This window comes from Vulpes vulpes, chromosome 4, assembly GCF_048418805.1.
Source record: "Vulpes vulpes isolate BD-2025 chromosome 4, VulVul3, whole genome shotgun sequence".
Classification (NCBI taxonomy): Eukaryota; Metazoa; Chordata; class Mammalia; order Carnivora; family Canidae; genus Vulpes; species Vulpes vulpes.
In genome coordinates this window covers 68,216,946-68,229,300 of record NC_132783.1, presented here as the reverse complement: position 1 = coordinate 68,229,300, position 12,355 = coordinate 68,216,946, and the positions used below count along the sequence as shown (strand labels likewise).

Below are 12,355 nucleotides of genomic sequence, written 5' to 3'. Positions count from 1 at the left end.
GGAAGGTGAGAGGCAGTGACTTGCTTCACAGCGACAGCTTTTTGCATGGGATGCAATTTGAGGGTAAGTTAGGGTGGGTGAGCTACCTTAGAAAGGAAACTGAGAACACAAGTTTATGTACTCAACTTAATTTTTGAGAGTTTCGAGTTGAGCTTTGTTCCAGAGGCTAGCTGTGGCCCTGCTTCAGGGTAGGGATAGCCAGGGTGTGTGGGGATGGTTGTAGGAGTGTGTTGACTTAGTGTGTCCCTTGGTGTGGCTCTGTAGGTGAGTGACAAACAGATTGCAGAACATGTGTTCTCTTTCCTCCAGGCAGGCAAGTGTGTAGGCTGGACCAGTATGGTCCAGGAAATGGGCAGGCAGAGGACTGTTGGCAGCACCAGGCTTCAAGGTTAGTTGATAAATGTGTTGAATTTGCATATCAATGAGGCCAGGGCCATCACCAACTAGTCTGAATGTATACATTTGGAGTAAAACATTTATAGAGCCCAAATCCTTCCAGTTGTCAAGTAGAGCGACAGTATGAGGAGAGATGGAGGAATGGCCTTTGCCCCCAGTTTGTTTAGAGATGTCATCTCATTGTGAGCCTTGGGCATCTTATAATCCATAAGTCCCTCCTATGAGCACCAAAATTATTTCAGATAGATTCAGACTTTTCTTAATATCTAGGAACCAACTATATTGAAGATGGTCTTTTTTTTTTTTTTTTTTAAAGATTTTTAAATTCATTTAATCATGAAAGACAGAGAGAGAGAGAGGCAGAGACACAGGCAGAGGGAGAAGCAGGCTCCATGTGTGGACTCAATCCCGGGTCTCCAGGATCACACCCTGGGCTGAAGGCAACGCTAAACCGCTGAGCCACCCAGGGATTCCCTGAAGATGGTTTTATATCAATGGTTCAGACATGATAATAATTCCAGCCAATATTTGCTATCCACTCACTTCTCTCTATCCCGTCACTACTAGCCCAGTGCCACATACACTAAAAACTGTTGCCTGAATGATCTTCTACAAAAGAAGGGGCCCCTGGGGAGCTCATTTGGTTAAGCATCTGACTCCTGATTTTGGCTCAGGTTATTATCTCAGGGTCCTGAGATCAAGCCTCGTGTCAGGCTCCCTGCTGGGTGTGGAGCCTGCTTAAGATTTCCTCTCCCTCTGCCCCTCCCTACTTCTAAAAATAAACAAACAAACAAACAAACAAAATAAAAAAGAATATCTGATTGTGTTTGTGTGCCTCTACTCTTAAAGCCTTTCATCAACTTTTCACTGCTCAGAAGATAAAGACAAGTCCCTTGACATGGTTGGTGAGGCCTTGCATGGTCTAGCCCTCCCCCCTCTCCAGCCTCACTGCCCTGCTGGGTCCCTTCACCCTGCCTTTCAGGCTCCTGTATTTGCCAAGCTCTCCTCTGCCACAGGGACATTGCACATGCTGTATATCCTGTCTGGAATGATCATCCTCTTTTTATCTAGTTAATTCTTACTCACAATGACTCATAGGTCACTTGCTTAAGGAAGCTTTTTCTGATATCTCTGACCAGTTTAAATGTTCCCATTATGGACTCTGATAGAACCATGAGCACTTGCACTTAGAAACGGTTGCGATTTTGTATTTATTTATATAAATTTTTATTGATATTTGTCTCTCTTCCAAATTGTTAGCTCCATCAGGGCAGAAACAATATTGCTTTTGCTCATCATTGTATCTCAATGCCTGGTATTCATTCAAGCACCTATAATGAGCCAGGCACTGTTCTGGGGCTAGAGATGCCAGAATGAGCAAAATGAAGGTCCCTTTCCCCATAAACAGTGCTTTTAAAGCACATATTAGTCTACTAATATTAGTTTAATGGGATTAGTCAATATTTACTATGTGCTAGGCACTTGCTAAGAGTTTTTCATGAATTACTTCATTTAATCCTCTCAAAATCTTTTACCTTATTAATTCTCTTCTTTCAGATCTTATAATCAGAAGCTTGAATTTCTCAAGTTCCTCATTTCACAGCATATTATCACTAGCGGTCTGCTGGATGCTTCCTTGGTTCACTTTTATCCCTTATTCCCCACTCTTAAAATGCACCCTTCTACCTCGGAAAGAATTCTGGTGTATATTTGTTTCAATATATTTTTCAAAAATGAGGTTTGTTGTTTGATGCATTTTTATTGATGTTTGATGAGTTTTTAATTTACATAAATGTTTTTGTGTTACATATTTCTTTTTCTGAACCCAATGGCATAGTTCTTAAGATCCATCTATATTGTTATGTATACATCTGGTTCACCACTTCTTTTTTTTTTTTTAAGATTTTATTTATTTATTCATGAGAGACACACAGAGAGAGAGAGAGAGAGAGAGAGAGAGAGAGAGAGAGAAACACAGACAGAGGAAGAAGCAAGCTCCCTGCACGGAGCCAGATGAGGGATTCGATCCCGGGACTCCAGGATCACACCCTGAGCCAAAGGCAGACACTCAACCTCTGAGCCACCTAGGCATCCGTGGTTCACCATTTCTAATTGTTGTGTGATACATCATAAAAGGCATTTTATACACTATACCTTTCCAGTTTCCTAGAGATGAACAACCACATTTCCATCAACATAATAAATTTGTACAATGAACACAATCATACAGTTCTCCTTATACATGTAGAGACAAAATTACACACCTAATGAGGGGCAGAACAAAAAGTTTCAAGCAGCTACAATTTCTCACTGTGTAATACTGCCTAGAATTGGCATGAATACCAACAATCAGGTAATTATTATGTACTAATTGGGAAAATGTAAAGATAAACTTTCTAAAACATAAAATGGTACCAAATGAATATGCTTAAGAGGGAAGGAATTAGAATGTTTTAACTATGCCTAAAACCAAAAAACAAAGGGGAGAAAATATTATTCAAGTAGACGTGGCACAAGATCTTTAGTATTCAAGCAGGAAATCCAGAATGTTCTTCAATTCCAATGGAAGCCTCTTCCACAGGTCTACTTTTAATGGACACAAAGAACAGCATAAAGGGCATTATATCTGGCCATAGCCCAAACTAGACAGGTTGGCTGCATTCTGGACATGCAATGATAAAATGGAGATTCATGCAGAGAATTGCACTTGATGACAGCTGAAATTCTTTACGACTTTAAGATGTCCTTGTTTGACTTGTGAGTCTATATGCTGATTGTTTCACTCAATATTGTTAACAGAGACTAGAGACACAGTTGCTGCTCTCCAAGTCTAGTTAGGAGACAGGCAATAAACACATAGTTGAATATGACAGGATCTTTGCACTGTGGGTTTCATTATAGAACCCACACAGACTTTTATCATAACACAGAAATGAGATTACTAAATCAGGCCAGGAAAAGAGAGAGGGGCTTCCTACAGAGAGTGATGCTCAGAATGAGGGGTGACAGGTACCTAAAGCCATGCCCTATGTCTGGAACTGCACATACCAAAGTACGCAGGTGAAGTAATAAATGATTTTATTTTATTGAACAATAAAACAATACTCTTTACAATAGCATTAAAAAGTCAAATATCTAAGAGTGTAAATTCACTCCTATATATTCAATAAATTTCATTAAATTATGAAAGATGTGCACAAATTTTACCCTGCCACTAAAGAGGGCACATGATGACATGAGCACTGGATGTTATACTATATGTTGGCAAATTGAATTTAAATAAAATATTTTTAAAAAGAATTTTGCACTGGAAACTGTAAGCATTTTTGAGAGGAATTAATATTTATTTTTTTTAATTTTTATTTATGATAGTCACAGAGAGAGAGAGAGAGAGGCAGAGACACAGGCAGAGGGAGAAGCAAGCTCCATGCACCAGGAGCCCGATGTGGGATTCGATCCGGGGTCTCCAGGATCACGCCCTGGGCCAAAGGCAGGCGCCAAACCACTACGCCACCCAGGGATCCCCTTGAGAGGAATTAAAGAAGATATAAACACGTGGAGAAATACACAATATTCATGGATTAGAAGGATCAATGTCTTAAAATGTTTATCTGCTTTAAATTAATCTAATAGTTCCAAAGGAATGCCTACCAAAATTAACAGCAAGTTTTTGGGGGAAGAAATAGAAAATCTAATTCTAAAGCTTTTATGGAAATTCAGAGCACCTAAAAGTGCCAAAATTATCTTGATGTAGAAAAGTGTTAAAGAACTTACATTACATGATTCCAAGATTTTCTATAAACACAATAATCAAGTCAATGTGGTATTGTGTAGGGGTAAAAGCATAGGTCAATAGAAGACAAGAAATAGACCCCTACTTTTGCAGTCAACTTATTTTTAGATAAGGGTGCCAAAATAATTCAATGGTGACAGGAAAATCTTTCAACAAATAGTGCTAGAAATACTGAATATTTTCATTGGGGAAAAAGAGTAATGTCAACTCCTGTCTCACAGCACAAATAAAGTAACTTGAGATGAATCAAAAGCCTGTATGAAAAAAAAATTATAAATCTTCTAGAAGAAAATATAAGAGAAATTCTTTGCAACTTTCACTTAGATACAGATTGTTGAAACAAGACACAAAAAGGACAAATCATGACAAAAATAACTGATAAATTGGACTTCATCAAAATTAAAAGTTTTTGGTCATCAATGTTACCGTTAAGAAAATGAGCAAAGCACAGATAGGGAAAAACTATTTGCAGAACATATATCTGATAAATACTTACATCCAGAACATAGTATTAATAAATTAATAAGAAAATAAACAATCAATTTTTTAATGGACAAAATACTTGGACAGCCACTTCACAAAAGACAATATGCAAGGGGCCAGTAAGTACATGAAAATATACTCACATCATTAATTGTTAGAAAAATGCAAGTTAAAACCACAATAAGACACTATGACACACCTACCCAGAACAGTAAAATAAAAAAAAAAAAAAAAAACAAATGTCAGCGGGGATGTAGATAGAAGAGTCAAAAGACACATGCAGTTTGGAGAACCATCTGGCAGGCTCTAGTAAAGATGACCATACAGCTACTCCATGGCCCTGCAGTTCCAATTCTAGGCATTTGCCCAAGAGAAATAAATGATTGTTCACCAAAAGACTAGCATAAAAATATTCTTTTTTTTTGCATGAAAATATTCTTAAGAGCCTTCTTCATAATAATCTCAAACTGAAAGCAGCTCAAAGGTCCATCAACAGAAAAGTAGATTTTAAAATAGTGGCATAGTGCTCACTTCAGCAGCAGATATACTAAGATTGGAATGATATAGAGAAGATTAGCATGGCCCCAGTACAAGGATGATGTGCAAATTTGTGAAGCATTCCATATTTTTTTGATAAAGAAAATGTGTACACACACACATGCATACATAGAGGAATATTACTCAGCCATCAAAAAGAATGAAATCGGGCAGCCCGGGTGGCTCAGCAGTTTAGCGCCGCCTTCAGCCCAGGGCCTGATCCTGGAGACCCAGGATTGGGTCCCATGTGGGGCTCCCTGCATGGGGCCTGCTCCCTCTGCCTGTGTCTCTGCCTCTCTCTCTCTTTCTCTCTGTGTTTCATGAATAAATAAATAAAATCTTTAAAGAAAAAAAAAGAATGAAATCTTGCCATTTGCAATGACATGGGTGGAAAGAGAGGGTATTGTGCTAAGAGAAATAAGTCAGAAAAAGAGAAATACTATATGATTTCACTCATATGTGGAATTTAAGAAACAAAACAAATGAATGTAGGGGAAGGGAAGGAAAAATAAAATAAGATGAAAGCAGAGGGAGGCAAATCATAAGAGACACTGAACTCTAGGAAACGAACTGCGGGTCACTGGAGGGGAGGTGGTGGGGGATGGGGTAGCTGGGTGATGGGCATCAGGGAGGGCACGAGATGCAATGAGCACTGGGTGTTGTATACAACTGATGAGTCTCTAAATTCTACCTCTGAAACTAATAAAACCAATTGTGGCATATGCACACAATGGAATGCACAAAATAATATTGTCTATATGATTCCATTTATGAAGTTCCAGAATAGACAAAACTAATTTGCGGCAGTGAAGTTCAGAAAATGGTTGCCTCTAGGTAGGGGGATGGTGGATCAACTGGAAAAGGATATGGGGAAACTTTCTAGAGCACTGAAAATGTTCAGTATCTCACCCTGCAGATACAGCTGTCAAAACTCGTTCAACTGATCCCTTAGGATGTTTTTTATTTTATTGTATGTTAATTATATCAAAAAGAAGGGAGGGAGGGAGGAGGGATGGAGAGAGGGCAGGCAGCCAGGCAGGCAGACATACGGTCTGTTCAGAGAATCTTGAGTGATTGCTTATGCCTAGAACATTGGTGTGCTGGGGAAGGGGAAGAGAGCTCTGCCCTGCTCACAAGGATCAAGCTGACTATGACCTTTCCCCTCGCTTGTCAAAAGGGAAGCCTGAAGGATTCTATGCAGGAATGACATTTGTGCCTTAGAAAGGTCACCTTGATGCTGGATGAGACAGGGAGTTAGGCATCTGCTATGACCAGAGGGATGTTACAGGAGATGATTCGTAGATTCCAGCTGGTTACAGTGGTACATGCAATGTTATTTTTAGCCTCCCCAACAGGAGGGAATAGCATTTCTCCTGTTGCTAGGGAAATCGTGTTCTTAGCAGTTACATATCGGTTCCTAATTTAAGTCTTGGGGAAAAGAGAAGTCTTGGGGAAAATTAGAGAACTTTATAAGCCAGGGCTGTATGCCATACCAGGACTGTACACCTGCTAGAATGTGGCTATTTTTCTCCTAATATATTCATAAGTGACTATCACCATAGCAACAATGATGCTAGACAATGCTGGGTCATTAATGAAGAATTCCTGCTGGTTACATGATGGAGGTCAGTCCAGGAAGCCCTGTTCAGGACCAAAGGCAAGTGTTGGAACAGATGGGATACACTGGTAGCCACTGCAAGTGCCAAGGGGTGGAAAGGTTGTAGGCAGAGGGTAATCTGACAGGTGCATAGGTTTGCTGTCAGCCCATTGGGATCATACTTCCTATGGGGCAAAATCTGAAATCTTCCTGGCACTCAGCTAAAGCTTAGCATGGTTTCTTGGGCACAGTACATTTAAAGTACATGTGTGTCTAGACTCAACTATAGAGAACAAATCGATGGTCACCAGAGGGGAGGTGGGGGAGGGATGGAGGAAATAGGTGACGGGGATTAAGGAATGCACTTGTCATGGTGAGCACCGGGTGATGTATGGAAGTGTCCAATCACTGTATTACACACCTGAAACTAACAGTACACTCTCTGTTAACTAACTGGAATTTAAATAAAAACTTAAAAAAAAAAAATAAAGTGCATGTTTGCCAAATGAAAGACGTATCATGGTGGCAGTAAGAGAAGAACCCCAAATTGCCTTCAGGCTTTGGAACCATATAGTTTTGGGAGCAGCGAGAGTAGCTTTGGGGCTTTAGCTTTCCCACAACTTCCATCAGCATCCAGCTTCATTTAGTAGCATGGACAATTGACCTAAATCTTTTGTGAAACATCAACAAGACATAGCTTAGAGTTTAGAGGTCTCGCAACCTCGTGGAAAATACACAGGATCATCTCTGGCAGAGCACAGGGCTATGTCTCAGCCTCCCTTACTCATTTCCATCCCAAACACAGCGTTTCTTTCCACCTCACCACTGGAAAATAACTTTGGCAGCTTGTCAGTGTTTTTCAGAGGCTGTTCTGTGAGGAGATGAAGGGGCCTTCCTTTTGTTTTAGTTTTCAACCTGTTCATGCAAGTGAGGGTAGGTGGCACACCACCATCTTTCTCTCCACCTGGCTCCAAGGCTAGCCCCTCTCCCCAACTGCAGGTCAGAAGGCAGCTTTCAGAAAATACCCCACTAGCACATCTCACCATCGTTTTCCCTGCTCTGTCATACCTGATGGATGGAGTCTTCACACGTGATGAGGTTCAATGGATGCACTTCGATTTTGATGAAACAGCAAAAAAATTGTGTGAAGAAAGAAAGCTCTGTGATGATGCATCATCATTAGCCCCATCCTGGGTGCCTTTCGGGGGACAGTCTACTTAGCATGGGGCAGGGACTACAGGTGCAAGCCATCACTCCATTCCTTCCCTCCCACTCATGACGTGTTTTGAAGTCAAGTAAGGTAATGTGAATTTATCTTGCAGTAATCTCAAATCATCTCTAATTCCTTTTGTAAAATGAAATCCTCCACAAATCATAGTGATGACTGATAATCAGTATAAACTCTCAGCAGCTCCCACCACCCACTGAAACCCACTTATCATCCCTACAATTTTTTGGGCCACCTTAGTTTGCTATCTGTCCTCAGTTCCATGTCACATAAATTTTTCGTATTTCAAAGATATGGAGGAGAGGCACCGTTTCTTGTGGAAAGTTGACTTTTAGTGCCCATGATCTGTATCAGAAGAATTGAGATGTATGGACATTAGTTTCCTACACATTTCCCCCAATACATCTCAGAGTTCAGGGGAAGGGGGAAGATAGGCCCTTCCACACTATACCCCCCACCACCTGCAAAATCTTCCCAAACATTCTCAACACATCTGAAAGGACATGTCTGGTTCTCCCTGGAATGGGCCTTTAAGAGATTGGAGGGGAGGAAGAAACCTTCAGGGGAGGTGAATCAGAACCGGCTAGCAGGAGATAGCACTCTGTCTCCACCACTCCATAATTTTGAGAGTTACTGGTCCAGGGACTAGCAGAGGGGCAGCGTGGGAGTGACTTTTCCCCCCACTGTGTTCTTATCTGGAAAACTGTGGAACCCGGAATTACATGGAGAAAGTCAATCAGGAGAGTGTCTAGCACGGGGCTGTTCTCCAAAGAAGTTCAAGACTGGGAGACATCCAGGGGGAGGTGGACAGAATCCAGCCGAGATGACAGGTGTGAGCTGTGACCTTGCAGAGATGATTTCAATGGCATGGATGGGACTAGAGAGCCGCCATCCCCATCCCCATCTCTCTGTGGGAAGACTGTCCCAACAATCCCATGAAGTGTCAGTGAAGGTCCCTGGAGGAAGCCAGGACCAGCACAGACTTAACTTGAGTTCCATGCATTGAAGACAATCCCTCATGGCCCATGTAGGAAACGAGCCTCTATTTGTTCTATTGTGCCTGGTTTCATTTTCCTCCTCTTTCCGGGGTTAAGATGTCCTGGATATCCTCCACTCCGGAGAGAAAGGAGAGACTTTTGAAAGATGGCAAAAACAAGACTGGGAGGGCCTCCAGTCTTGGTGCTCCTCTAGACTGAATGTCCGGCGAGACAGACACATCTACTTTGGATGCTAAATTAAGTGGAGAGGAGACTTAGGATGGCAGCTGGGCAGAGGAATAAATCAAATCAAATAATAAGGCAAGCAGTTATCCAAGTGAAATGGGCTTACAACCCTGGATATTAATGAGGCTTTTACTTTAAACGGATGTGTTTAATCAAGCAACGCTGATCCATATTGGGAGCTGGAGGAATTATGGTGATTGTGTTGGGATCGTGCCAAACACTGTTTGGCTGTGTTATCCTGTGTAAACAGGAGCGGCCAGCAGAGTGAAGGAAAACCAAGACAGGGTGAAGGATGCTGCGAGGTGGTGGGGACATACACATGCTTCTCTCTGCCTCATCTCGCTGCTGCTGAGAGCCCAGGTCCTAGGAATTGTGGTTGGTGTTTTCATCCTGAGAGCAAGAGGGCAGGAGGCTGGGCTGGGTAAGCCTCAAAGAAGGAGAGGAAGTGTAGAGTGACAAGGGACACAAGTCACTGAGGAGGAGGTGCCACAGCATCACCCAATACACATTTGTCTCTCTCCTTCTATAAATACGATGCTAATGGTGGGGTGGGAGGATCACTGAAAGCAAAGGAAGAGGGGAGTGAAAAGCTGTGTAAGTCATGGTGCTTGACCCTCCCGCCTCCTCCAAACCTACCTACTGGGGGAAATGGCCTGTAAATGACAGTACTTATAATGGACCTCAAAGTTTTGTACTTGTTGCCTTCGTGAAGTAGGCAGTAGTTGCTCACAGGTGGTGCCGCTTCTGTGGGAAAACATGCCAAAGTGAATAATTTTCTGGAATCTCCTTCTCAGAAAGAGTCAGCTAGAATGGTATCTTAGAATCTTGCTTTTGAGATTATGACACTGACCAATAAAATAACAATGTTCAAATCAAATAATAAAATATGGTATGTTATTTAACGTACTTTATGTGTCACCTAGGCATAAAAGAAAATGTATTTCCCCAGGTGCTTTTTAACCAAAGCCTTCCACTTCCTCGGGTGTGCACCTCAGTGGTTGGTACCACCAGCGAAGTCTAGGAGGAACAAGTTGCGGGGGCGGGGTCCTAGTGATGGTCCTTCCCGACGCCAGGTAGCTCACATGCCTGGGAGGTAGGGGAATGTGCCTTTACATCCCTCTCCTCTTTGTCACAAAAGCTCTGTTAGACACTTTCCAGGAGGGCTGGTCCTGGAAGACCAGAGAAGAGGGAGCCTTTCATCTGGGCCAGGGGTTGTGTGGAGAACCTCAGAGAAGCACAGAGGCCATATAGACATGGAGATCTAGCTGTGATTGAACTGCAAGAAGCTGTGGTAAGGGGAGGAGCTCTAGAAGGGGACCCTGGGGTATGTGGCGCTGAAAGGAATCCCAGAGGAGGTGTGAGTAGCTGGCCCCATGCTGCTTCTCTAGTTCAGCTAGTCTTGAAGAACAGTTTGGTAGAGATGTTCATTGGGCAGATTGCAGGGGTGGAGTCATGATAGACTCTTAGATTTTTATTTTTTTATTTTTGTTTTTTTTTTTGACTCTTAGATTTTTAAAGTAAAAATAGTCTTAAGATCATTCATTTTAATCTCTTCATTTTGCCGATGGAGAAACTGAGGCCCAGAATGGCAGAGGACCCTGTATATCTTTGGAAGGAAATAAAATAATGCTTTAGTTTCCATTAAAGTAGGGCAAAAGTCACTGATGGCTGATTGTTCTCCTCACCTCTACCCCAAGCCAGAAGAGGGCAGTTTTCCTCTCCAGGCTGCCTGGTCCCTGTCTCCCTCCTTCTGGCCAAGAATCTTGTGGGGGCTTATTACATATTGCTGCAAATACTCCCTTCATGGACACTTCAGATCTATGTCCCCTTCTCCTGAATTTGAGTGGTTGGCGACTATTTTTGTAACCTATAGAGTGACAGGAGTGGCTGAATGATGAGGAGCGAGGCTGTTTCCACTTCCTTCACTGGGACACTGGCTTTTGGAAGCCCAGGCCCCATGGGGAGTCCATGCCTAGGTACCTATGTCAACAGGCCCCATTGACCCAAACTTTGTAGTCTACACAGTCTAGGGACCAGATGTGTGGGAAGTTTCCAGCAGGGAAACTTTCAGTAAGAGAAGACATCTGTGGATATTTCCATTTGCAGCCACAAAGTCTCCCCAGCTGTGGCCTGGACGTCAGAGAACAGAGACTAGTCATCCCTGCTGTGTCCTGTGGCCTCCCTGACTCACAGCATCAGTAGCATCAAGCACTGGTGTTTGACAACCTTATGTTTTGGGAGGACTGGCTAGGAGCAGTAGCAGCTGGGGCAGGTCTCAAGGTAAGACTCCCTGGGCAGTAGCTGGACAGCTGGGCTTAGCATTTTTGGAGCTGGAGGGAATTTTGGCAGTACTTTGAAGAATCACAGAAAAATTCAATTTAAAAAGATGTTACTCTCACCCCTTAGGCTTTAATTGCTTTACAATATCTCATTAGATTGTCCTACAGACCTCATTGGGTAGGGCGATTTTGAAGAGGGGAGCCAACTCTTAGGAAGGTCAGCCCAGTTGCCCAAGCTTGCACAGTAACACTTGGCGGAGCCCTGCGGGCATCGGGCCTGGCAACTGCAAGCCTTGTGCTTTCCCTTCCCGTCAGACTGCACGCCCATTTGTGGGGCTCTGCTCTTGCCTTGTATTTAAGTTTGAGGAATTGGAAAAGCCCAAAGCCTAAGAGTATGTTATGGTCTACCACTTTTATAGATTTAAAAAAAAGTCCAGTAAGTTCCAAAGATAAACTTGAAGTCCTTGCAGGTACAAATGACACTCATGATAATACCAAAGAATGTTGTTGAAGGAGAACCACAGAATTCTATGTGGGCCTGCGTATGTTTGGAAGGAGAAACACATAAATTGTTCCTTTCATGTGAAGCATAGCTTATGGTTGGTGATAAGGGCCAACATATGGCCCTTCCCCAGGTATATATGCTGACGTTCTAATTCCCAGCACCTCTGAATGTGACCGTATTTGGACATAAGGTTGTGAAAGAGGTGATTAAGTGAAAATGGGGTCATTAGGGTGGGCCCTAGTCGAACACAATCGGTGTCCCTCTAAGAAGAGGGGTTGAGGACACAGACACACATAGGAAACCATGTGAGAAGA

General features: G+C 42.5%; 1 non-coding gene across 1 annotated transcript; it reads left to right on the top strand.

Moving 5' to 3' along the window:
- The first annotated feature begins 5,195 nt into the window (after window positions 1–5,195).
- LOC112927422 (U6 spliceosomal RNA) lies at window positions 5,196–5,302 on the top strand. The gene has a single exon (XR_003236529.1). It is a non-coding gene; the product is annotated as a U6 spliceosomal RNA (small nuclear RNA).
- The last annotated feature ends 7,053 nt before the right edge of the window (window positions 5,303–12,355 follow it).